The 22,639-nt window shown below is 42.0% G+C and overlaps 1 protein-coding gene across 2 annotated transcripts in view; it reads right to left on the bottom strand.

Moving 5' to 3' along the window:
• Nucleotides 1–8,021, bottom strand: part of BEGAIN (brain enriched guanylate kinase associated) — a 244,766-nt gene extending 236,745 nt beyond the window's left edge. For both annotated transcript variants that reach the window (XM_034769824.1, XM_034769827.1), the window contains exon 1: nucleotides 7,914–8,021. The gene's annotated coding sequence lies outside the window, so the exon portion shown is untranslated. The remainder of the gene's footprint in view (nucleotides 1–7,913) is intronic.
• Between the last annotated feature and the right edge of the window lie 14,618 nt (nucleotides 8,022–22,639).

Below are 22,639 nucleotides of genomic sequence, written 5' to 3'. Positions count from 1 at the left end.
CTGCGTCCTTGTCCTTATCTCCCGCTCACCCATGCTTTTCCTGGTCTACTTTCACCCTGCTACATTCAATGTAATGAACTGTAATGAACATTGAACAAGTTCTCGTAATATTTACTCTACTGCACACTACTCTCCACTACGACTGCTTGAAGGCTGGATCCCCTGAAATTCCATAAATAGACTTCTGGGCTCTGGAACAGATCCTAAATGCACCATTCTTCGAGGCAACTGTCAGTAGAACTATGCAGTTCTTCCCATCACCAAATGCAGATGTTTCTCTCCTATTGCCCTAGGTTTGGGGATGGTTTCTTGCTCTAATTGCTTCCAAAATACTGATGTGCATTTAATACAAAGCTTTCTTTTCTAATTTCTTAAACTATGCAGTATTGGCATAAAAACTCATCAGCCTGGTTTCCTTTTAACATCTTTTTGGAAGCTATTCTCATTTGCTTGTTAATGAGACACAACTCTTGTTTCTAGGCAGGCAAGGTATTACATGGCATAAATGCCACACCACTAATATCTAACGTCACCATCTTTTATAGAGCAGGTGTTCATAATGGACAGGATATGCAATGAACTTCACCTGTGGTCATCTACCATAAGGCATCATAATTCACTATCCTCTCACTGAACGTCTTTCATCCCTAGTGAAAACTCCAACACACCTTGGTCACTTTCTCATTATTTTACAGGGTCCTGTAGCACTCAGAACCAATATAATGGTAGACTTGTTGCTCTCTTCCAAAGCTGGGCTACCAAATAGAACTAGTTAACATGTTAAAATGGGATTTCCTTTAGGGACATCAATTGTTGATAGTTAACATTTGCTAAAATGAAAAATAGCAAATTGTCATCGATAGTGAATGACACCATCCTGGATTCTGAAAACTGCTGATATGCAAATTAAATGACTCCATATACAGAAGACACTCAACCATGGGTTGTAATATACTTCTTCCATACTTGCATCGAGGCTTGGCAGGATTAGATTTAAATGAACACACGTTGCTAAACGTCAGTTTCAGATGCAATGTTGAAATCAATGAAAAAGCATCCATTGGTAACAGCTGGCAGGAGTGCGGCTCTTTCCCCACCCCTATCTTGCCCACGTGGGAATTGGGTGTTACTGGCTCTGCAGCAGTGCGTGTCTTAGTCCTGGCTGGGGTCTCTGCACTGCCCCACCAGGACTGCAGTCTTCCCTGCACCTTGCATCTGCAAGGTTCAGGTGTCATCAGCTCTACAGCCATGCAGGGAGCCCTCTGCAGCTGTGCTGTCACAGCCCTGCTCCCTCACTCACCAGCCAGGGATGTGGGAACCGTGCCTGGGCAAGAACTGTTCAGCAGCACCCTGTAGTCGGGCTCCTCCTCCTCCTTGCAGTCCTGGTAGGGGATCTCTGCTCCATGGGGCCAGGACCACAGCCTCCCTTGCTCCTTGTGCCCTCGTGTCTTAGGGCCCCGCTGGGAGCCCTCTGCAGCTCCACTGTCCATGCTGCCCAAACTCCAATCCTACCCCCTCATCCTTAATTTCCAGCAACTGTAAAAATCAGAACAGTTAAAAATAAAAAAATTCTTAAATAAAAATCGATATAAATTGTCAAAATTAGAAAAAAAAAAAAGAAAAACAAATTCTGTCAAGCCTGCTTACATCCTAGCAGATGAAAATGGACTGGGAATAGGGGCTCTCAACAGTAGGGTTACCATACGTCCATTTTTTCCTGGACATGTCTGGCTTTTCGGCAATCAAACCCCCGTTCGGGGGGAATTGCCAAAAAGCCGGACATGTCCGGAAAAATACCGGCTGGGCACTTCCTCTCCCACGGCTGCTCTGCTCCTCCCCGACTCAGACTTCGGCTCTGTTTAAGAGCCAAGCTGCCCGAGGCAGCGCTACCGGCTTCGGGCAGCCCCCGTGCCTCCGGACCCCGAGCCGCCGGCCGGGCACTTCCCTTCCCGGGCTCCAGCTGCTCTGCTCCGGCGGCGCAGGGTCCGGAGGCAAGGGGGCTGCCTGAAGCCAGTAGCGCCGGCTTGGGCAGCTTGGCTCTTAAACAGAGCCGAAGTCTGAGTCAGGGGAGGAGCAGAGCAGCTGGAACCCGGGAGGGGAAGTGCCCGGCCGCGGGTGCAGGGTCCGGAGGCATAGGGGCTGCCCGAAGCCCGAGCGCTACCGGCTTCATGGTTTGTCGGGCAGCCTCCAGACCCTGTGCCCCCGGCTGGGCACTTCCCCTCCCAGGCTCCAGCTGCGCTGGGGAAGCGCCGGCCGGGGGCGCAGGGTCTGGAAGCTGCCCGGCAAACGGTAGCGCTTGGGCAGGCCTTTTCGCGTGGCTGGGAGGGAGGAGGGGGAATTAGGGCGGGGACTTTGGGCAAGGAGCGGAGTTGGGGTGGGGCCAGGGTCTGTGGAGTGTCCTTTTTTTATTATTTTTTTTTTATTTTTTAAATATGGTAACCCTACTCAACAGCCATCCATCATAAGAACGTAGCATCTTAATTATTTGGTCAATAATTGACCCATTTAGCTATTTTTCTCCATTCTTATTAGTCATTCTGAATTTGACAGAGGTTAAACTGGCCTAAATGTACCTGGCATGGTCTCTGAAAGCACAGAATACCATACATGTTGTAAGCCTAACATTGTACAGAATTTTATATAATCCTAGATAAACGACAAACTTGGAATTCAATTATGAAAAGGCTTCGTGCAGTCCTAACTTTTCAACTTGTTCATTGGTGCACGAATAGCACGCCACTCAAACAAACAAATCCTAGCAGGGGAAAGCAATCTAAGTCTGACTTTTCCACACTGCCTTAATTATAGTAATGATGGAACAAATTGCAGGTCTTGAAGAAGCAGGGGGCCTGACTTACTTGCCTGTTCACTCAGTCTCAAGCAGACACCGATGTGCAAGTCATGGTCCGTTTCATATGACTACCCCAGTCAGTATCTGTATAAACTGATAGCCAGTTATGTTGTTTGAACTATATTATAATTTTGCTTGGAAAGAAAATTTCAGGGGTGAGTTACTCTTTTGTCTGCCTCCTGAATGTACTTTGAGTATTTTTAGTACTGAACACTAAAACTAGCTTCAGTATCTTCTGAACTTAAATGCCTTTGGTAAAGGTATAGCCCACTTCCCAACCACAATAATGAAAATGTTACAGTGGAATGAAGTAGGGGCCTAAAAAAGTCGCAGTACTGCCTAGCTGAGCAGAGTAATTTTAGAAATGTTTGCTTTAGAGTTAGTAATCTGCACAATTAATATTATCTCTGCTCTGCCCTAAAACCCAACCTTCATGCTCTGCATAGAATCAGGCCCGCTGTACATTATGCTGTCTTTGGTAGCGCCGGCAATGGGGACAGTGGCTCCTTAAAGGTAGTCTAAAGATTTTTCCCTGTGCTACAGGGATTCTGCAGAGTGCAGATTATACTGGTGTAAAGAAGCCAGATTATCTTTGCAGGGGGGCAGGCCTATCTACTCTCAGATGCACCTTCTGCTGCAGCCACCACTTCTTGGCCCAGACTTCTCAATCAATCAAGTGCTACTTTCTGTAGCCGCTGCTGGCCCCTCCTATCTTCTCTCCATTCACATGGGTCCAGAACACACTCGGGCAAATATTTGTGTGCCTCACCACAACTCCATGGAGACCAAATTCAATGCCCTCTTGTGTGTGCAACCAAAACCATCTCCCTCATTTCATTTATTATCTATATCTTTACACCACACTTATACACATGCAGTATGCTCATTCCCAGAAGCCAGGCTGGAATGGTTTGGTGGCTGCTTTCTGGCAAATATTAGAGCTGCAGCAGAGCTACTCTGAATTACGCTGGAAACCTATTGAAAGCCACTTTTATGTTGCAGGGCTTGGCTTTAGAGTTGGTCAAAAAAGTTGAATGAAAAAATGTTTAATTGAAAGATGTCCTTTTTTTGTTTAAATTTCACACACACACATGCACACACATTCTGTTTAAATCTGGTATATCGTTCACTTTTTTTTCTTATTTTTCCAACACCTTTGTCTCCATCTTCTTCTCTTTTTTCCCCCCTACTGCCCAACACTTATTTTCATTAATGAAATGGGGGGGGGGGGAAGAGGAGGGAAGAGGCTGGCTGGAGGGCTGGGAGGGAAAAAAGGAGGAGGTTGGGTGTGGATGAGAGGGACAAAAAACACTTAAAAGGAAACACATATTCAAAAATTTTGAAACCAACACTTTTTGATTTTTTTTGTATAAATTTTTGCATAAATCATTTTCTCTAATGCCTGTGGAGTGTTAAAGCTTTGTAACCATTGTCTGTTGTTTGAGCTCTACTTCATATTAACATGAATACTCCTTCTTTCCTATCCACACCCACTTTTTTCCTGTGCTGAGGTTCTTCCCTGGTAACTCTACAGCTGTCCAGTTTGTCCAGTGTAGATGCCTGCAGAATCAGCACTTAATGTACAGACCTGCGAAAGGAACCTATTTTATTATGTGAAGCTGTCTTAACAATGAACTTAACATGACCCAGAATCTAGTCCAGTGACTTTTGGAAAGTCTTCCTGGTATCATTATAGACATTCAGTATATCCTCATTTTTTAACATTTCCGTACTTCTTTACAACGGCAGAAATCAGTAAGTCCAACAATTAAATGTTGCAGGACAGAGATAGCTGTCAAATGCAGAAGCCACAAAAGAATAAGATGTCACTACAATACTCTTATTTTGACTGTCCATTCAAATTAATACAAGCATGTGTTCTAAAACCTGTTATCCATAGTCGCCCATGAATGTCGTGTAACAACTCAAAACCATTCATGCCATATCAAGTCACTGTCGAACTTTAGCTATTAACTCTAAAAAATACAATTGACCTGTGGGGCCTCACTGTGATCTAGCCTATAGGATGGGGACAGAAAATTCTGTAAGACAAAGCTTGCAGGTTTAATTTACTTGTTTCCATCAGAGGAGCTGGCTTTTGGGGGCTGCAAAGGAAGCAGAAGGCTTGGGCCTTAAAATATAGGGAACTCTTCTCCCCACCCCTTGATCTTGGAGCCTCCATGCGCATTAGGGTGGAGCAACCTTGTTCTCAAATGCCCCCCCCCATTTGGCAGTTACTTCAGAAGCCAAGCTACCATGTGGTGCTTTCCCCTGTGGCTAACTGGCAAAGGCCATGGAGAAGGCGCGGGGGGTGGGGGGGACGCATGCTGCTTTTAAATGTGCTTGGGTGTAGTGGGGAACATGCCACAAGTTTCCATTGCTTCCTGGACCCACTGTTCCCACCCAGAATTTTCACAAGTCCTTGACTCCAGAGAGCGTGTGTGTGTGTGTGAGAGAGAGAGAGAGCTGGTATATCACTTCTAATTTACCTGTCCTGAAGAAAATGGAGGGTAGGACAGGAGGCTCTGTGTACAATAACTGCTAATACCCCGGAATTAATTGTATGCCAACAAAAGGAATAATAGTTCCAAGCTGGGGGTGGAAACTGCAACACACTTGAGCCCATCTCCTATAGCTAGGCGATTAAAATACATTATAATTGGCTCTGTGAATAAATTTTAGTAATGAATACAACTATAATGTGTCTTCTGGCACCATCCTATGCAGCTGCCTTGCAGTGAAACCACACAGCTAACATCTCTCATAAAACAATAAATAGCTAGAAAGGCTGAAACCCTTCTCAAGGCTCTACCAAAGGCTTTTTCAAAATCTTGATGCCCTAATTAACAGTGACACAATTCTCAAGCCCATCTGAGGTTGGAAGGCTGGGTGTTCTGAAGCAAAACTCAATGTTTCCATCTAAAACCTCATGATAATTCATGCTTCCCTTTAAGCTCCAACTCCTGGAGTCATGCTGACAATGTGAGAATCTCTACTTACTACTTTTTTAAAAGAAAGTTTCTAGCTCTCTAGTTGCAGAGAAAAACATGGAACTGTGACCCCCACTGCACCAGAAAGACAGAAATCATGAGGAAAATAAAAATTCCAGTGTTTTTCTTATTTTTAAAAGTCTCAAGATGTTTTGGAAGAATGATTGATAATTTTTGACCAACTTGGGTTGGGGATAACATGTTGTTTCCCTACAAGCCTCCCAGGTGTAGAAAGGCTGTTTCTTCTGACTGAAAAGAAATGGCAATATGAATAACAGAAATGCAATGCCTATATGCCACCTGAAATTGTAATACCTTCTCTTCACTGTCATATCGCACAGAAATTGCATGTCCTGATTCTAACTTATGTTGAACTATCACCAGTTGAGAGAACCCCTGTGGCACAGCTGTCAGAGTTCAGCCCATTTGTGGGCTATCATAGGGTTAACTCAAACTCTGCCAAAATTTCTCTTATCCCAAGAATTCACTACAAACCCAAATTTTCTGATCCCAGGATGTTTGTTCTTGTTTCCAGAGGAAATAGGTATTGTTCAGCATAGTCCTATGCCAGTGGTTTTGTTCCTCCTCTTCACATTTATTCATTATCTCTCTGTGTACATAATCCTCCAAACGTTTTCCATCTCTATTATACAATAAATAAAGGAACGGCTGCTCTAGTTCCATTTCTTCAGCATATTCTGAAAAAAAGGTGCTCAAAAGCATGTCTGATATCAATGAATTGGCCTGATGTTATGTGTGTCTCTTAAAAAGGTATTGTTATGAATAATCTGAAAATAACCCGGAGAAATAAATTTACCTCTTTCCTATTGGTCTTGCAGTAGGCTAGGGTGCTGGCTGGAATCAGAGGAAAGTATTTTGGATATTTTCCCTATGACAAATGATTTACTTGAATAGTTGACTTGTATAGGTAATCTATTTTTCCATACGTAAAATGTTGTGTTGCTGAAGAATGGTGGAAGAAAATATTGTGTTAAAAGTTTAATTGGACATCAGTAGCAGAGACGCAGCATGTTGTCTGCTTATATAGTTGCAGTGAATTTCTACACTACACATATTGCTCATTCACTATTGGTGGATCACGTGATATGTTAACGGAACCTAAGCAGCTAGTAAAGCAGCTACTAAATGAAGAAGTATATGTATGTTACAGCAATCGTATGTAGAGACCCTTGCGTTATCCGCTGCAATGACCTCCTTTCTTAACTTCCCACTACAACTGTTGTGACTTAAGCATTAAAAAACTGCTGTAAAAACTGCTCCTTTTCCCTTTCTTTCCTGACCCCACCTCACTTTGTCAGGTCCTGATGAACATGTCTGGTGAGCTGTACAAATACTCTTGAGGAAGGCAGGTTACCATACGTGCCATTTGTTTTGGCAAGTGGAATTGGATTTATGCTGTCTCGCATACAAATAATTTCATCGATTACATGAAAGCTAATGTTAGGGTTTAGCAACAATTGACTAATATCTTGTATAATTCAGCAGTCAGCCACTATAAACATCCTCCTCCAATATTTTAGTACAAATCACTAAGTATTGCTTAATATGTATGCATCAGCTTTATTATTATTTGGGTAGAATGCCAGAATGACTTTTTTTCCGTTTTGCAGATAAAAATCACTTTCCTAATTTCATACTTAATGGCCAGTAGCATATTTTTGATGCACATTCCATTTATAATGAGAGCAAATAGGCTTGTTCCATGATATGCATTATGCAAATGAAAGGTGAAGAATTCTTTTTTCCCCCCAAACAACCTATTATGACAGTCAAGTATAAATCATTCCATTAGCTTTCTAGCATTGCAGCTCTGGGCAGCTGCACCCGTGTAATTTGCCATCTTGTACAGTACCATAATATATGAAATGTTTCCTTTTTTAAAGGCAGTAATGTCTGCCAAATTAAACAACAGAACACGCTAAATCACATTAAAACAGGCAATTCACATATCAGATTGCAGCACGAGGGGTCTTGTGCTGAAGAGTTTGGCTGCCTGTTATACATTTTAAATGAAGAAATATGCATGCTGTACATTAAAGGAAAATACTTACTTGAGAAGGATTCTGCAGCTTCTGTTCTGCTAGTCCACAGACTGAAATGATGAAGCCAGATTTAGAAGTAGCTTATTAGGTGCATGCTGCTTCAACAGTTGCAGCTTTTTTTTTTTTTTTTTTTTTTTTTTTTTTAAACTGAAAGACAGGATCGCTTTCTTTTAAGGAAACCAGCTGAGAATGAATTCCTGTCCATGCTGCTGTGAGTGCTGCAGAGCCAAATCAAGAATCTCCAAAGAACTTAAGTCATTCACAATTTACTGGTTGGGGTTTTCCGATGTTGTCACAAACTTTAATGGCATCAAGCGGGGTCACAGCATACCGCCAATGAAGGAAATCACTAGTTAATCACATACAAGTGAGGCTGACGCTGAGTCACTGCTATATATGACTTTAATTGGATAAAGTTTAATCTATCAGTCCTTACATAGTCAAAATGCCCATTGACTAAGTTTTGAGATCCTGGTTCTTAGTGGAACTGGTTCTGGATGGGCACTTTGATACTTATCCAGATCAGACCTTGAGCAAACAATACAGGAACTGCCCTATCAAGATTATATTGCTGTGTACAGCATATGGAGCACAATTAAGAAACACCGCATCCTGCTGCGTCTTTTGATCTTCAGGGGTGAAATTTTTTCCATGGCCTCAATCCAGCCTCTGTTTTTACATGCATAAATCATTGGTACACACAACAGTTCATATGCAAACATAACTGTGCTTCAATTGTGCCCACAACATAACATTTGCCTGTGTAATTTGTTACCGACACATAAGTGCACAAAAATGCACACCACGCTCCAGTGACTTGTGCTTCAGAGGGAGTGAAAGAACAGTGATTTATTGAGTGATTCATCCCGTCATCCAGTTCCAGCTTCTAGCAGTCAGAGGTTTAGGGACACCCAGAGCATGGGGTTGCGTCCTTGACCATCTTGGCTAATAGCCATCGATGGAGTTATCCTCTCTAAACGTATCTAATTCTTTTGTTTGTTTTTGAACCCAGTTTTAATTTTTGCCTTCACATCATCCTCTGACAATGAGTTCCACAGGTTGACTCTGCGATGTGTGAAGGAGTACTTCCTTATGTTTGTTTTTAATTTCACTGGGTGACCCCTGGTTCTTGCGTTATGTGAATGGCTAAATAACACTTCTCTACACCATTCATGATTTTATAGACTTCTATCATATCCCCACTCAGTCGTCTCTTTTTTCTAATCTGAATAGTCCTGTTTTTTTAAATCTCTCCTTGTATAGAAGTGGTTCCATGCCCCTAATCATTTTGTTGCCCTTTTCTGTACCTTTTCCAATTCTAGTATATCTTTTCTGAAACAAGGTGACCAGAACTGCGCGCAGTACTCAAGGTATGGGCATACTGTACATTTATATAGTGGCATTATAATGTTTTCTGTCTGATTAGCTATCCCTTTTCTAACAATTCCTAACATTTTGTTAGCTTTTTTTTCTTATTGCTGCTGCACATTGAGCAGGTGTTTTCAGAGAACTATCTGCAATGTCTCCAAGATCCCTTCTTTGAGTGGAAACAGCTAATTTAGGCCCCATCATTTTGTATATTTTCCAATGTGCATTACTTTGAACTTATCAACAACTGGATTTCTTCTGCCATTTTCTTGTCCAGTCAGCCAGTTTAGAGAGACCCCTTTGAAACTCTTCACAGTCAGATTTGGACTTAACTATCTTGAGTAATTTTGTATCATCTGCAAACTTTTCTAACTCACTGTTTATCCCTTTTTCTACATCATTTATGAATATGTTGAACAGCACAGGTCCCAATACAGATCCTGGGGCAACTCTACTATTTACCCCCTCCCTATTGTGAGAACTGACCCTTTATTCCTACCCTTTGTTTTCTATCTTTTAACCTTTGGTGTGGGACCTTATGAAAGGCTTTCTGAAAGTCTAAGTACACTATATCCACTGGATCACCCTGGTCCACATGTTTGTTGACTCCTTCAAAGAATTCTAATAGATCACTGAGGCATGATTTCCCTTTACAAATGCTGTGTTGATTCTTCCCCAATATATTATGTTCTTCTATGTGTCTGGTCATTCTGTTCTTAACTATAGTTTCAACCAATTTACCTGGTACTGAAGTTGGGCTTACCAGCCTGTAAATTGCCAGGATTGCCTCTGGAGCCTTTTTAAAAAAAAAAAATCAGTGTGTACATTAGCTACCCTCCAGTCATCTGGTCCAGAAACTGATTTAAGTGATAGGTTACATACCACAGTTAGTAGCTCTGCAATTTCCTATTTGAGTTCCTTCAGAACTTGGGTGAATGCCATCTGTGCCTGGTGACTTATTACTGTTTTAATTTACCAATTTGTTCCCAAACCACCTCTATTGACACCTCAATCAGGGACAGTTCCTCAAATTTGTCACCTTAAAAACTGATCCGGTGTGGGGATCTCCCCCATATCCTCTGCAGTGAAGATCGATGCAAAGAATTCATTTAACTTCTCTGCAATGGTCTTGTCTTCCTTGAGTGCTCTTTTAGCATCTTCACCCCACTGATTTGTTTGCCAGGCTTCCTGCTTCTGATGTACTTTAAAAATTGCTATTAGCTTTTGTGTTTTTTGCTATCTGCTCTTCAAATTCTTTTTTGGCCTGCCTAATTATACTTGACTTGCTAGACTTGCTAGACTTTATTCTTCTTTCTATTTTCCTCACTAGGATTTGACTTCCAATATTTAAAGAGTGCCCTTTTTGTCTCTTACCACCTCTTTTACTCTATTTCGCCATGGTAGCACTTTTTTTTCCTTTGGTAATCTTTTTTTTTTTTTTTTCCACATTTGGAGTACACATTTAGTTTCAGCCTCTATTATAGTGTTTTAAAATATGTCAATGCAGCTTGCAGGCGTTTCACTTGTGTGACTGTTCCTTTTAATTTCCATTTTACTCCACAATATATCTGATTAAAGAAGCATCTCATGTAGACCTCAATTGGACCTGGGCTGGGGAGACCTCCCTGTAAAATGGCCTCAGTCGGTGGGCTGTGCCTCTCCATGCACAAACTCAGGAGTTGAGGCCAGAACTACTAAGCCCAAAGAATTGTTACTGAGGGCGTCTCATGAGAGTAAAGGGCACTTTCTCAAACTCAAGGACATATCTTCCAAACTGCTCAGAGATTAAAAGATCCCGCCCCGATTCCACCCAAGTTGGATGAGTCCTCATGTGTTGTCCCTAAGGGCTTAGGTCCTCTCAAACCTCCTGAACATGAAGGTATGGTGCAAATAAGTAAGGATGTGTCAGGACTGACTTCAGTTCCAACTCATAAGCCCAAGAATCGGCACCCGTTGATACCATCTAGGAGTTCCAGGCTTGACTATGCTCTGGATCAGTCTGCCCCCACAAGGATTCACCATCCACGATAACCAGGGATACGCCAGATCTGTTGGTCCCAACTACCTGGACACAATGAAACCTACACCTCTGGAAACTCTTTGCCCTACCTTACCCACAATCTCCTTTTCTTTTGGGTGCAATCCTACTTGGAAACATTGTGACACCAGAAGAAGAAACTAACCTGAGGAGACGGAAATGTTCCCCTGTCCCATCCTGCCGGATCATTCATTCATTGACTGAGACCGACCGTTCCAAAAGGGGTATCCTCCTCCTTGCTAGATGAGACAATTGCCCATCTTTGCTGTCTCCACCTGATGATCACAGGCAGTATCAAGAGCTCCTGCAGAGGCTGATGACTGAGTTCCAGATCCAAGTTAAGGAGGTCCAGGATACTCAGCATAGGCTAGTGGATATTCTGCAGCCTTCTGGTGCTAGCAGAGTGACCCTTCCAGTGAACAGGTCATTCTGCAGCCAGCCAGGATAGTTCAGCATACTCCTGCTTCCTGCATCCCTGCCCCCAGAAAAGTCTCAGTTGTTATTTTGTACCAACCAAGGGAATGGAGTTCCTGTTTATTCACTCAAATCCCAGGTGGTGCAAGCTGTCTCTGAGAGGTCTAGCTACAACATGCCAAGGTAACACCCATGGATGACAGTGCTAAAAGCCTTGACCTCTTAGGGAGAAAAGTGTTTTCTTCCACCAGCTTTCAGTTTTGAAGTGCTAACTACCAGGCCCTGTTAACAAAGTACAGTTTCACCAACTACACCAAATTCTTAGACTTTAAGGACAAAGTCCCTCAAGAGGACTGGGCCCAATTCCAAGCCCTCATTGACGAGTGCAGACTGGTAGCTAAAACATCTCTTCAAGCTGTAGTGGATGTTGCTGATACTGCCTAGAGAGGAACAGCTATAGCAATTGTCAGGAGGTGCTGGTTATGGTCCTTGGGGTTCCCCAGGGAGGTACAAAATACCACTGAGGCCACACCTTTTGACTAGGCTAAATTATTCAGTGGAAAAACTTCTGCGTCCCTTCACTCACTCAAAGATGCCAGAACAACCCCCCGTTCCCTGGTTATTTTTACCCTAGCTCCATAGAGGAAATACCACAAACAGGTGTAGCGGCCAAGACCGTCCCCTCAATCATATCACAAGTGCTGTTATGAACTGCTGTGCAAACTGCAGAGGGTAAAAAGACCCAGGTACATGGCCGCCTCCACCTCTACTGTCACTGCTCAACTCCATCCACCACCTGGGGGTTACTATTGATGAGGATGTTTGAGAACCATGTTCCTATATTGATGCCATCTTACACTCCCCCCCCCCATTTTGGTGGTCACCTTTACCCACTTCACTCACAACTGGAGGCAGTAACAATGGACAAGAGGGTGCTAGAGATCATTCACTTTACACAGTCAAGTTTTTCTCACCTCCCCATTGCAAACCTCCTTTCTGGTCCCTCTTCAGAGACTATTCTCATGAGGACATCTTCAGCCAGGAGGTAGACGTGTGGTGTTTTTTAAGCAAGGGGCTATAGAGCAAGTGCCACCTCAGCAACAAAGTGGAAAAGGTTTTACTCCCCATGTTTCTTAGTCCTAGGAAAAATGGAGGATGGAGACCAATTTTCAGTCTGTGCCCACTGAATCTCTTTATTCAAAAATTGGCATCAATAATACACTTTCTGCAGGAGAGTGGCTATACTGTCTCTCTATAGCTGGAGGACTGGCTCCTGATAGGCAGAATCAGCAAGGAGATCCAGTCAGTGACCCTGTTCCTGCTCTGTCTGCTAACTTCCTTGTGAATCTTGGTCAACAAAGAAAAATCCACTTTGACTCCCCAGAGACCATATAGGAGTGACCCTAATTTCAGAGTTTCATATGAATCAACCTATTCACTTACCAATATTTTTCCCAAAACCTCACATTTTCCAATGGGGGGAGGAGACTTCTCTCTCTTGGTGTCCAGCAGGCTGTGGCACTTTATCTGCACAGAATGAAACCAATTAGAAAAATGCCTAGAGTATTTGTCACCTTAGTAGAGCAATCAAAAGGACAAACATTAGCTGCCCAGACTCTAACTGGATTTCTGGTTGCGTCATTCTTTATCTGTTGGTTTGTATTATTCCCCCCCAGATGGGGTAAGAGCCTACTCCAGTAGATCTCAAGCAACTTCAACAGCATCTCTTCAAGAGAGACTTATACTGGACATATATAATGTGGCTACCTGGAGCTCCATCCATGCACTCATGATATATTACGCATTAGTCCAGACCTTTTTCTGCAGATGGAGCTGTGGGGATAGCAATATTACAGATCTCTATACCAACTGCATCCTCGAACCCCTCTCCTGTTTGACTACTGCTTACCAATCACCCAGATCTTATTTGATTAATGGGGAGGCGTCAATCTGCACTGCCCCTTATACCTTTGGTTTGAGGACAACTGCGCAGGTGTGGACCAATGGATGTTGCTTGCTAGAAATCTCCAATCTCAGGAGCATAGTGCGCATGCATACCCATGTGGAATACGGATAGGAACCACTCAACTCGAAGAGCCTCCAGTTACAGGTGAGTAACCCCCATTTACCTCTAATATTTACCTCACCTCTGTATTTGAATACACATAAATATATACACATATACATCTGTGTGTGTGCGTGAGCATACGCATGCACGGACAACATCATTAGAATTTTGTAGCTTGTGTGTAGAAAGTGTTACCATTTTTCTGTCTTGAGATTTCTTTCTGGACTTAGCGGCCTCAGTCCAAGTGGACCCCAACATACTTCTGATATGTATATAAAGAATATTTCCATAAGATTTTTGACAAGCCAATTTCTCATATAGGACTCAAGTGTGCCTTAGAGTCACCTGGTCAGACTGAGGGAGATGTGGGTCCATCACAAGTGGACAGGCATTGTGCTTCAGGGGCTTCTGAGGCATGTGTGAGGTGACACAGCTGCACTTCTTAAGGGTCTTCAGTGCATGCTCCCCTCTCCAGACAGCTGATGGGGAAGAAGCGTGAGCATGGGTCATTTTGGAGCCCAGGAGCCATACTCAAACTCAGTGGGAATATGGACTGAAACTGTTGCTAGTCCCCTGCACGCATACTCTTCCTTTCTTGTGCTCCTGTGCAGGGGGCAGCCAGACTCTGTTCTTAATGAACAATTCTGTGGGCAACGTTAACATGTAACTAAGTGAAGCAAAACAAATAAAACTTCTCTGGGACTAATGAATCAAAAGCACTGCAATTAACCAAAAATAAACCATCCCTCCTTATGCCACTTTTATATTTCCACATTCTCTTCTTGCCCTGTTTTCCCATTTGTAGGGAGCCAAGGTTGTTCAGCTGGGACCCAGACAAGGATGCGTTCACTTTGTGCCCCTCCCTGCACACATTCATTTCGTTGTAAATGCCTGTGCAGGAAACATGAAGCAATTCAAAGAGTGTAAAGGGAATAGTTTGCACAGCCAGTGAGCTGGGGAAAGCTGTACAATTTATGATCACTAGCCTGGCTGAGCAAACTGCAATATGATTGATTCTAAATATATCTTGCAGAGCACAGCCGTCTAACCATTCATTGCTTCTCATTTCCCTCTCCACATGTTCCTCTTCTCTCAATCAAATAATCACTAACAATAGTCCCAAGTAGCAGTAAGAAGTGAAAATAGAGGTGAGCCCGACTTTTTTTTTTTCCCAATAATAATGCAACTAGAATCATTACTCTTGTCCACTCAAAAAAAAATTAGTATTAGTGTGAGTTAAAATGTCCCGTTTAAAGGGAGGTGGGTGGGACTGGATGATTCAGGGGACTGATCTCATGGAGCATTTCATCTGTGATGGCCCCATCCTGCTCTCACTGAGGTCAATGGCAAAACCTTAAGCCCAGACTGATACTCTTATTCACATTGAGTAGTTGTGAAGTTCCATTGAAGTTAATGGGACTATTGGTGGAGTAATTTACTACCAAATGTGAATAAGGGTATTGCAATGTGATGTTTACTGACCCCAATGGGAGAAGGATCTAACGTTGGATCATGTGTTCAAGTTCAGCATGCTGTTGCTAATAAAAAAAAAAGTTATCATTTAAAGACTGTGAGCAGGAAATTAGTTAGAGATCTTAATGCAACTCTTGTGATGAAGTGAGCACATCACTCATTAGTGATGACTGGTCTGGTCTTGTGATGCTCCTGTTAAATCTTCCGGTCATATTGTTTAGAAAAATAATAGAAGTTTTGGAATCTTTAATGTTTATTAATAGAGTTTGCTTTGGTGTTTTGGTATTTCAAGTCTGTACTATAGTAATGTTGGCTTCAAACCCCAATGTAGACATAGAAAGATCCAATGGCTAGAAGCTGAGGTTAGGAAAACATTCAACTCAACATGAGCTGCAACTTTTTAACAGTGAATGGATTAACCATGGGAGAATTGACTAAAGGATGCGGTAAATTCTCCATCACCTGGAGTCTTCAAGTTAAGACTGGATATTTTTCTAAAAAAATTCATCTAGTTCAGCCACAAGATTCCTGGGCCTTGTGCAGGAAGTACTGGGTTGTGTTGTGCTGAACATCAGACTATATGATCAAAATGGTGCCATCTGGTCTTGGAAATCTATTGATTACTTTTAAGAACCACTGTTGTGAAGTGATGAGTAGCTGCTGTGCGAGGCTCCAGCCAATTCACAAGCCAGGAACTGGTCTGGTGACTCTCAGGGCAGTATATAAGCCCCATGAGAGAAACACCTGCTCAATTACACTCCAGGGCTTGGACCTCTCTCCTGTCTGACAGTGGTTACAAACTCCTCAGGCCTTGCTCTTGCTCCTGCTCCAGCCCTGCTTTTGCTCCCGCCTTGCTCCAACACTGTTATGGACTCCTGATTCTGGCTCTGACCTCCTGGCTCCAACCACTAGGCCTGACTGCCATGGCTCCAACCACTAGCTCTGACCATCCCCTTCATGGCTTCTGACAACTGATATAAAATTATTAGCTTGTCTGCAGAAGTGCCTTCACTTTATATTGCATGTAACTGAAGTGAAAAGTTCCTCCCCTGCCTCTGACCTGTGCTCACTTTTTTGAGACTAGGTGCATGTTTTCACTGCAATGTTAGCTTGAGGTGTTGCTCGATTGTTGCCGGGGCGCTGGAAGAATTTGTATAGTGGAGGTGCTGAGAACCATTGAACCAACCTGTAAACCCTGCATATGATGGAAACCACTTCAAGCCAGGGGGTGCGGCAGCACCCTTAGTTCCAGCCCCTATGACTGTTACTCCCAACCTGATTCCCGCCCACATGCACAAATCACTAGCTTGAGTTAGGTGGTGCTTTAAACTCAAGCTCGCTGGCCCATCGGGATGGGGAGTTGAAGCTCAAGCGCTGCTGACACTGACAGAGCTCGCAATGCAGTGGGGATACCGCAGCTTGAGTTGCAACTCATTAATTGCTAATCCAGTCACTCTGTGCTGCTGAGCAAATCACTCCGCAGCTTGAGTGGTGGTTCGCTGTGCGGCTGCTCTCACTCAAGAAGCGAGCTGGAGTGCAGTAATGTTCCTTACCAAGCCCTATTCATGAAAATAAGGAGAAGATTCAGTGCTTAGACATCAAGGGGATTAGGCACCTTTTTAAAACCAAAGTCACCATGACAATCTCCAGTCATTGCTGACCATTGTGACCTAAGGCTTGTCGTCAAGGCAACAGTTAGCTCAGGTTAGTACACTTGAGTTTTCTTGCCATTTTTTTCCTGTGCATGTCTTAAATGAAAATGAGGGGTTATTTATATTTAATTCCTCCCCCCCTCCCACAACTTTAGGACTAGTCACCAAATCTTAAGGTGAAACTCACTTCAGTGCATGAGGCTGTCTTCACACTGAGGTGCTGCTCATGCCCTTAATGCAAGGCCTAGAGCCTTGTGCTAGATGTGTGCATTGGGTGAGTTTCAGCCATTACTGATGCAGGAGACTAAGATTTGACTTCTGCACATAGTTTCACTTATTCTCACCCCATGGTATGGCAGAAGCTGGGGGGAGGAGGAAGATAACTCAACCAGTGGGTCTGGAAGGGTTTTCTATTGCTAAACATGTTTATGAAAGACTTAAATAAGGTGGCAGTAAAGCAGGGAAGTAGGCGGTGGGAGGCACTGGAGCACCTTCAGAAATTGTAGATCCCTCTGAGGAGAAACTTGAAAAAACTCCTCAGTGTTTGGAGAATTATAATGCAAGCAGCGTTTTTTCCATTGGTTCTCGGCTGTTTTACACTTAGTTTCATGTTACCTTTATATCACAAAAATCCATTTTTTGTTAAATAAATAAATCCCTTTTGGGCATCAGCAGAATGAATGGGTTCCACTGTGTGACACTTGCATTTAACAAGAGCTGTGTGAAATTCACTGACCTTTTTACCAAGCCTTCGGCTGTAGGTTTTCTCCAAACCTGCAAACTTAATTGCTAAGGATTCACCTGTGTAACCCTCATCCAAGGTGGCAGAGTCCCTTGTTCTTCCTCCTCGGGGATTCTCTGAACCCTCCCCGCCTTCCTAGGACCAGTGGGACTGGGTCAATTTCAGGTCCTTTTACCAGGAGAGTCCAAAAATGGCTGCCTCTCTTACTGCTGAGGAGAGCTATCCTCCACCACCTCCTTCCCCTCAAGGAACTATGCAGAGAATGCCAATCAAGTTCCTGGGTGTGGTAGTTACTGCAGGCAATGTATAACAAGCTACCATTCACATGTGAACTAATCCTTTCCTCCCCTGTATTTATCATTCTCCACACATAGCCTGCTATCTCCACATCACTCATGCTCAACTTTCAGCAGCTTGGCTGTTGTACACCTACACACAACTTCCCACAGCTTTCATTCATTTCACATATGTACCAGCATCTAAACAACTCTGTGAACGTTACAGAGTACACAAGAAACAAGGTATTAATGAAAGTGATTGTTAGGAGGCATTTGGTTTGTTGGGGTACTATCATTCTTTACCCCAGAAGTTTAGGGCCTGGCTTTTGGTATATTTTGGTTAATGTCCTGGGTTGTTTTGGCCCCAGGTTGGTTTGTGTTTGCCGCTGCCGTCACCACCACTACCTCCTCCTCCTCCAGCTTTGAAGATCTATATATTTTATTAAAAGCAATACAAAATGAGCTCACTGGTATCCAATTAAATCTACAGAAACTTGTAAAAAATGGGAGATATGGAAAAAACCACACTAAAGCAATTGGTTTGAAAATAACTTGGACCCAAAAGGACTCGACTTGTGTTTAGTTCTGCCAGCCATGTGCCCTCTTGCTTATCTCCACCTTGTATTTTAAATAGAGTAGGCTAACGCTGGAAATAAACCTGCTAAGGAAACTGGTATGATTATATAATCTATAAACTATTTATCTTATACAGTCTTTTATCTGTTGTTTTAAGAATTTATGGCTATTCAACCAGATTGTACTCTTTCCACCATCTGTAATGAACTCTCTACTCAATTTGTTGTGATCTTTTCTGGCTCTCTTTCCAGAAATGTAACAGTATCTCTTTTAATTTTACACCCCTGTGTAAAGAGTATCAAATTCTGACTAGGCTAGGCATGTCTAAGACTACTTCCCCAGAATGTTAGCTGGTATTTGGTAAGGAGAGCAACTGAATAATTGACTCTACCAATGCCAACTCTGTTTGCACAAAGGGGTATGCCTTCCTGCTTCTACCCAGCCAGTCTCTTCTGAAGCCAAGCTGACATGATATTATAAAAGCTTGACTCAAGGAAAAGCAAGCTCTCCCTTTTTCTAGACATCTTGAGATTGGATAGGTGCATGTGTGGGTAGACACCATGTCAGATGAAGCGAGAGAACAAGATGTCCAAGCCATACATGTCTATTTTGGTTATAATGGGAAGAAGCATATGCAGTAAATACGGTATTTCAGGGAATATTGCCATTCCAATTATGTTAATCCTACTCAGAGAGAGGAGGAGGAACCACCTCAACAGGGCAGCTCTTTGATTTTGTTAAACAGTAAAATTTGTAATAGAGTGCAGACCAGAAAGTTTACTTGGGCTGTAGACCCAAAGATAGAAGAACAACTCCCTAGAATCATGAGAAGAAGAAAATGACTTACTAGGTCAAGGGATCTCTGGAGATTGGTCAGCTAATGCTTAGGTATCCAAGCTAATTTTTGAAACCTGAAAGTTGATCAATTTGGTTGATTTTTGAGAAAATTACATTTGAGATGGAAGTTTCGGGAGAAGCATAAAAACTAGCAAAAAGCACAAGGAGTACTTGTGGCACCTTAGAGACTAACAAATTTATTTGGGCGTAAGCTTTCGTGGGCTAAAACCCACTTCATCAGAGGCATGGATTGGAAAATACAGTGTGTGTGTGTGTGTGTGTGTGTGTATGTGTATATATATATATATATAATCTCAGTTAAGGTGGGCTATTATCAGCAGGAGAAAAAAAACTTTTGTAGTGATAATCAGGATGGCCACAGAAATGGGTTAGAGTTGGTATGGCGACCCCCATTTTTTCAAGTTCTGTGTGTGTGTGTGTGTGTATCTTCCTATTGTATTTTCAGCTCCAGGCATCTGATGAAGTGGGTTTTAGCTCACGTAAGTTTACGCCCAAATAAATTTGTTAATCTCTAAGGTGCCACAAGTACTGCTCGTTCCTTTTGCTGATACAGGCTACCACAGCTACCACTCTGAAATAAAAACTAGCATCTCATTAACATTTTAAAGACATCTTTTGAGCAACCTCATGTCTTTCAATGCCTAGAATGGAATATGAAGAGCAAACTGCTTCTACTAGTGGTGTTAACTCCCCAAAATCCCTTTGAAAATCCCAACCTCGTTAATCTCTTCCCTCTGGTCCAGGATCAGAATGCAGATACAGTTCACAAATCCATTCACTGGGATAGAAGTTTGAATGATCTGCGCTGAACAGAATTTTTTATAAAGATCCAAAGGAAGCATTGTTTGTTTTTAATTATTTGTTTTAGATTGCTGATCACTTATGCTATCTGCAGGGATTAATGTAGGTGCAGTACAGCCCTGAGCCTACTTTGCTAACAATCTCCCTGGAGTATTACCTTGTGGGAATAAAATCTGTGTCTAGCTGGAACTAATCTATTTGGAGCTCCTTCTGTCAATCAAAGCATTAAATCTCAGCCTGGTGGTATCTAGATTGTCTTTGATGTGTAAGTTGAGCAAAGTTCTTTTTATTCTCAAGTCCTAAAAGACTCTTGGTTCGTTCATGTTTTGGAGAGGGATACAAAATTATAGCTCCTTTATGAAATGTCTTGTCTTCCAAATACAGGAGGTTGCTGTCACTAACAGGGTTTATCCCTGCAAGCACTTTGTACTATGTTTCTTTTTCTAAATAAGCTTTGAAATGAGGAACTTCAGCTGAAGCATTTTCCCTTCAGAGTGGATTGTTCCCCCTGAGTTTTTATTTTAGATAAAGTAACTGAAAGTGCAGCCTGGTCTGAAATGCCCATTATGCGAATCAACCACTTGGTGAACTAAAGCCCTTGATGTAAAAATATAGTATATTAACCAAAAAGAAGGACACGGTGATGCAGGGAGGGGAGACAAAAGGGTTTTGGTAGGGCTGTCGATTAATCGCAGTTAACTCAAGCGATTAACGCAAAAAAATTAATCGTGATTATTCGCACTGTTAAACAATAGAATACCAATTGAAATTTATTAAATATTTTTGGATGTTTTTCTACATTTTCAAATACATTGATTTTTATTACAACACAGAGTACAATGTGTACAGTGCTTACTTTATATTATTTTTTATTACAAATATCTGCACTGTAAAAATGATAAAGAAAAGAAATAGTATGTTTCAATTCACCTCATACAAGTACTGTAGTACAATCTCTTTATCGTGAAAGTGTAACTTACAAATGTAGATTTTTGTTGTTTGTTTGTTTGTTACATAATTGCACTCAAAAACAAAACAATGTAAAACTTTAGGGACTACAAGTCCACTCGGTCGTACTTCTTATTCAGCCAATCGCTAAGAGAAACAAGTTTGTTTACATTTATGGGAGATGTTGCCTGCTTCTTATTTATAATGTGAGAAAGTGAGAACAGGTGTTCGCATGGCACTTTTGTAGCCGGCATTGCAAGGTATTTATGTGCCAGATATGCTAAACATTCGTATGCCCCTTCATGCTTCAGCCACAATTCCAGAGGACATGCTTCCATTCAGATGATGCTCATTTAAAAAAACAATGAATTAATTAAACTTGTGACTGAACTTCTTGGGGGAGAATTGTATGTCCCCTGCTCTTTTTTATCTGCATTCTGTCATATATTTCATGTTATAGCAGGCTCAGATGATGACCCAGCACATATTCATTTTAAGAACACTTTCACAGTAGATTTGACAAAACGCAAAGAAGGTACCAATGTGAGATTTCTAAAAAGAGCTACAGCACTTGACCCCAGGTTTATGAATCTGAAGTGCCATCCAAAATCTGAGAGGGATGAGCGCATGCTTTCAGAAGTCTTAAAAGAGCAACACTCTGATGCAGAAACTACAGAACCCGAGCCACTAAAAAAGAAAATCAACCTTCTGCTGGTGGCATCTGACTCAGATGATGAAAATGAACATGTCGGTCCGCTCTGCTTTGTATCATTATCGAGCAGAACCCATCATCAGCATGGACACATGTCCTGTGGAACGGTGATTGAAGCATGAAGGGACATCTGAACCTTTAATGCATCTGGCACGTAAATATCTTGTGACACCGGCTACCACAGTGCCATGTAAATGCCTGTTCTCACTTTCAGGTGACTTTGTAAACAAGAAGTGGGCAGCATTATCTCCTACAAATTGTAACCAAACTTGTTTTGTCTGAGCGACTGTCTGGAGTGGGACTGAGTGGACTTGTAAGGTCTAAAGTTTTACATTGTTTAAGTTTTGAATGCAGTTATTTCTTGTACATAATTCTACATTTGTAAGTTCAACTTTCATGATAAAGAGATTGTACTACAGTACTTATATTAGGTGAATTGAAAAAAACTATTTTGTTTTTTACAGTGCAAATATTTGAAATAAAAATAATATAAAGTGAGCACTGTACACTTCATAGTCTGTGTTGTAACTGAAATCAATATATTTGAAAATGCAGAAAATATCCAAAAATATTTAAATAAATGGTATTCTATTACTATTTAACACCATGATTAAAAGCTTAAAAAGATTAATCGCGTGCTTGACAGCTCTAGTTATTGGTAATCCTTTTAAATGTCAGAGTGTCTACTAGTTTAAAATCTTGATTAAGCTCATTAGAGGCTTTCCTGAGTGCTCTTAAGGCTGGAGGACCTATGCATGAAGGTGACTTTACATTGTTAAAGTCACCCGCTAGGACAATATGCACAGT

This window comes from Trachemys scripta, chromosome 4 (assembly GCF_013100865.1).
Source record: "Trachemys scripta elegans isolate TJP31775 chromosome 4, CAS_Tse_1.0, whole genome shotgun sequence".
NCBI lineage: Eukaryota > Metazoa > Chordata > Testudines > Emydidae > Trachemys > Trachemys scripta.
This window is presented reverse-complemented; position numbering and strand designations above follow the sequence as displayed.